At 54.7% G+C, this 4,951-nt stretch overlaps 1 long non-coding RNA gene across 2 annotated transcripts; it reads left to right on the forward strand.

The window, feature by feature from the left end:
* The first annotated feature begins 217 nt into the window (after positions 1-217).
* On the forward strand, positions 218-994 carry LOC146420823 (uncharacterized). 2 transcript variants are annotated; one of them, XR_014848936.1, is made up of 3 exons: positions 218-325; positions 702-770; positions 858-994. It is a non-coding gene; the product is annotated as an uncharacterized LOC146420823 (long non-coding RNA). The 2 variants fall into 2 exon arrangements; XR_014848935.1 differs by having other exon boundaries at positions 900-994.
* Positions 995-4,951: the final 3,957 nt, after the last annotated feature.

Raw genomic sequence — 4,951 nt, forward strand, 5'->3', positions numbered from 1 at the left:
GCCCCAGTAAACCCCCATCCTCCTTGGAGGCTCTGAATTGACATCCCCACCCTGCTCCCTGCACCTGTGTCCCCCACAGCCCCACAAGCTCCAAGCCAGACAAACCCTTTGTTCTCCTTTCCCAGGCACTCCTGCAAGGAACTGAAGAAGATGTCCGGGAGGTGAGTGAGGTGCTGGCATTGGAGGGCATCCCCTCTGGGAATGGGGGTGGCAATTCAGTCCCCCCATCCCTTGCTGGCACTGGGGACATCCCAGTGACCAGCCAGGTCTCCTGGTCTCTCTGCAGATTGATGTAGACAATGTCGCCATCCTGAACACGCCTGTGGTGAGTACCAGGAGTTCTGCTGGCCTCAGACCCTCCCCATGTATGGCCACCACACTCCAGGCCATCCCAGTGTGCCCCAGCACAGCCCAGTGCACCCCCACTGACACCCCAGACCCCCACAGTTTTCCCCTTGCCCAGCACCCCATTGCATTCCCATCCCTGTCACCCCAGCACCCCCAGGATGGCCCAGGACACAGCCCCTGCCCCAGCTCTGCCTCTTGGCCAGGACCCCACTGCTCCTGGGCAGGAGCACAGAAGCTGCTGCACCCCATTGCTCCCTGCAGGCCCCTTCCCCAAGGATCCCCTTGCTGTCCCCTTTCCTCCCAGCCCAGCCCAGTGCCCCCCAGTGTGTCTCTAACGCTGCCTTTGTCCCCAGCCTGCTGTGGTTGAAAAGCTGTCAAGTCTTCTGCGGCAGAAACGCCTGGCTGCCTCTCTGGATGCCTAGGTGAGCAGTGCCTGCAGAGAGGGGTGGGACAATAAGCCTCTAATGTCCCACTGGACACACAGTCACTTTGCCATTTCCCTGTTTTAGGACTGAAAATTGTGGAGACATCTGTGTCCTGTCCTGCTCCAGCGGCATGAGGAGATGATCATCCCTGGAGGACACCCCTGATCCCCTTGGAGCCCAGGCCCATTTCCCCTGAATAATCAATAAATCCCTTCAGCATAGCCACGTTTTATGTCTGTGTATCTCTGTCCCGGTGTTTGTCAGTGTGTCTGGATTTCTTCTCTCTTGGTGGGCAGGGGAACTCGGGCCATGGTCTGGTTGCTTCGTGCCAGGCTCTGCCACCTCCCCAAAATCCCCCATATCAGGTTGTTTGTTGCAGGTTGTGTGAAGTTGGGTGGAGGCAGTTTGAGTGTGTGAGTGGATGGGCAGGAAGAGCAAAGAGCAGATGCTGGCTGTGATCTCAACCTAGGTAGCATGGGTCCAAAAAAAAAAAGGTTTACAAAGAACTTTTTTTTCTACTTACAGAGTTTCTTTCTTAAACCAAAATGATACATTTATTTTTGTAAAAAGTATTTACTGATCTTGAAATTTCACTCCCTGGCTGGAGGTGGCTGCCTGGTCTCTCAAGCTCTGTGGTGCAATGGGGTTGTGTGATTCCCCCAGGTCTGGGGTGGGAGGAGGATGCCACATCTACCAAGCTCCGGGGATTTCCTGGTCTGCTGGGTCTATCCAGCTCCAAGGCCAGGCTCGGCTGCCAGCCATGCCCAGAGATGGCAGGGTGGTAACACTGCGGCCTTCAGGCACAGGGTCATCGGGTTTACCCAGCCCCAGGGGCATTTGGGCCATTTTCAGCATAGCCTGGGTAGACCAGTTCTCCCCGGCTATCCTGGAAGCTTACCAAGGGCTCTCTGCTTTTTGCTGCCTCCAGTTACTCCATCCAAGGAGCTGCTGGTGCTGGCACTGCCCTGGGCAAGCCTCACAGCAGAGCTGTCAAAGGGTATTGCTCTGGCAGAGGGACAGGGAAAATGTCTTGGCTGTGAGCAGCAGAGCAGTGAGGAACCCATTGGCTCAGGCAGCTGCTGCCGTGCAGCACAAGCTCTGCTGCCCAGGAGGGTCCCAGAGTGACCACAGGGCTTTGCAGATGGACAGGGAGCAGCTGTGGGACAGGATGGGGAGAAGGGAATATTCTGCTCCAAGGAAAAATAAGAGAAAAAACTCCTGGGCTGCACATTTCCTAGAGCAGCTGTAAATGTTCCCCTCTGGAAAACTCCACTCCTACCCCAAAATAAAGGCACCTCACATGTAGTGGCACAGGGAGGGGCTGGCTTTTGGCTTCCCCTCTGCAGGGCAGGGGTTCAGCTCAGCCAATGCAGGCACCTCATGCCCAGCTGAAAGCCCTGGGGCTGAAGCAGCACTCAGCTCCTCCCACCCTCCCTCCCTCTGCATCAGTCAAGGCCAGAGGGCCAACAAGGATCTCCTTGGCTCTCCTGGATCCTACATTTAGGGAAAATGAACTTTCCTGTGTCCAGAGCCTCTCAGGAGCCTGCAGAACTGCTCAGCTCAGAGGAGCCCTGTAAGCTGCACCTTCCTGCCACACATTCCAGAACCTCCATCTGCTGGAGACAGGGAATGCCAGCAGATTGAAAAACAATTCCTTCTGGGCTTCTCTTCTTCCTTAGACACTTCCTGTCCACTCTGGTGAGAGATAAGCAGGGCACTGACTCGGGGCTGCTCCAGGCTGAGCCAGGAGAGCAGCTCTTGTGCCAAAGGGGCAGGAGACAGGCCTGGAGTCCAAGTTGTCCTGAGCAGCACAAGCCAAACCAAGCCTTTTCCTGGGCAGAAGCTGGTATGGATGTGCCCAGTCCTTCCAGGCAGGATTCTCTTGGATTCTGTCAGAAATCCTCTTTTCAGGGCAGCCCAGGCCCCAAACCACAGAAGGAGCAGTTAAAGATGTGCATTAATAGTAGGGGGAAAAATATTCCTGTTCCCCAGGAGTTGCCCCCTGCCTGGACTCGGCCTATGTTGTGTGTTTAATCTCACAAATCTTGCAGGGATTTCCAGCTGTCCTGATGAAACTGAGCAGGTCTCAAGGCACCTTTGCAGCAGCCTGTGTGGGTGTTTGAGCTTTCCTTGGGTGTTTGAACTCTCCTTTGCTCTCCCCATTTCCCTTCCTCTCATTCTATGGTCACTGAGAGACACCTCAACAACCCAATGACTGCTTTGATCTTCAGGGCTGAAAATGTGCCTGGCTTGCAACAGTCTGTGTAACTCGGCCTCTTTAATTCTTTTTCTGTTATTACTTCCCATCTGCCTGTCTAAAGCATCTCCTGCATTCCTAGACCTGATAGAAGGCAAAGAGTGATGCAATTCCCAAGTGACCAAGGAGTTAACAGTGGTGTTGGAATGAGAAAAGCAATGTTTAATTGATAGAGGCATTGCCTGACATCAAGGGAGACTTTTCCTATCTGTCCAGACTTCCTTGGGGAACACCTGGTTCAGTATCAATTGGAAAATGATGTTATACCGTCCTGTATAAATAGAAAAACACAGAGAGAAAACCCTGAAAATTGAAAAAAAGCCCAAGAACATAATTCCATTGGAGGTCAATTGTCCTTAAAACTTGCTTTTTAGCTACAATCCTGAAACAGTTCTTGAAGACTTGAACACAATTCTGGCAGAGTCATAGCACCTTCAGGCTTTCTGCACTTTCAATGAACCTCATTAGAGATTTGGTGCCAAGTCCATGACCCTCAGATCCCCAGAAGCCTCAGATCCTTCCCAAATGTCCAAGGAATGAAAGTCAGAAGCAAAGGCCCAAGACACTTTTCAAAGCCCAGGATTATGTTCCTCTCCCCAGTGGATTTTTGCCCTGGTCAGATGGGACTATTAAAGTGTGAGTGAGACTTCCTTACCAATCCTTTGCTCTCCAGACACTGATCAGCTCTTGGAGGGGAACTGGGGAGTCCCAGGGGGTGTGATGTTGTCATTGCTGCCCTGTCACTGTACCAATGGGCATCTGCTGTTCTTGGACCCAACAGCAACCCTGCGAGTGAAGGATCCTCTGAGGGTCCCGGCTAAGCCAAACAGCTCTTTAATCTTCTCCATCCTCCAGGCAGCCCTGCCAAAAGCCCACTGGCTCCTGGATGGCTTCTTGATGGACCCTCTCTAGGTATGAATGGAGTAGGCAGTCCCCCCAGAAGGAGGAGTTTTGGCTTTTCCTTCCCACTGAGACCTTCCTGGGCCTCCAGCACAGACGGTCTGTGGGATCCTGGCATCCCTCCAGAAATACAAAAGGATTCTGCTGGATCCATGTCTTCCGCAGCCCAGCAGCAATTCCTGCAAGGTTTCATGATCCTGCTAGGATCCTGCTGGGATTAATGATCATGTGGGCTTTAATAAGGCCATCTGTGGTTGAAAAAAGGCCCAGCAGTGTCACTCTGGCCCCTCAATTCCACCAGGTTCCCTGGTGTCACAGTGGTGCCCAGGCTTCTGTGAGGTTTCATAGCATCACCACAGTCTCCAGGGTTCCCTGAGGCTCTGTGGTGTCACAGTGCAGCCTGGCTTCCATCAAGTTCCACAGCGTCATCACTGTCACCATGGTGCCATGGGGTCACAACGCACCGTGGACTCAGTTTGTCCCTGCTGGTGTGTGACAATAGCCTCAGGCTCCCACAAGCCCCTGGCCACAGTGTCCCCATGGGCCCTTGGCTGCAGGAGTGGCTGGCTGGGTGGCTGGGAGCTCCTGCCCCTGCGGTGACTGGAGGAGAAGTGTCAGGGCCAGCGTGCACACAGTGCCATGGCCCCTGCTGTGCCCACGAGGCCTGAGCCTGGCCCTGCCACAGCCACGGCATGGAACCCCTGCTCCTGCAAGGCCTTAGGTGTGCAGGTGACAGCGGTGTCCTGGCCTGGAGCACAGCTGCTCCTGGGGGAAGCCCTGGGGTGGGAAAGCAGCAGGGATTCGTTCCCCACACCGTGCTGCAGCTGCCTGTGCCAGGTGACACTGAGCCCCTGTGCCAGGTGACACTGAGCCCCTGTGCCAGCCAAGGCAGGCAGCCCTCTGCAGCAAACAGCCAGGGCTGTGCCACCCCCAGCTCCCTGCAAAGCCCAGCTTGGGCAGCTTCAAGGCCCAAAGCCCTGCAGCCCTGCTCTGGGTCAGCCTGACGGGCATCGCTCTGCTG

Source organism: Lichenostomus cassidix, unplaced genomic scaffold (genome assembly GCF_008360975.1).
Source record: "Lichenostomus cassidix isolate B80296 unplaced genomic scaffold, HeHo_3.0 HiC_scaffold_45, whole genome shotgun sequence".
Classification (NCBI taxonomy): domain Eukaryota; kingdom Metazoa; phylum Chordata; class Aves; order Passeriformes; family Meliphagidae; genus Lichenostomus; species Lichenostomus cassidix.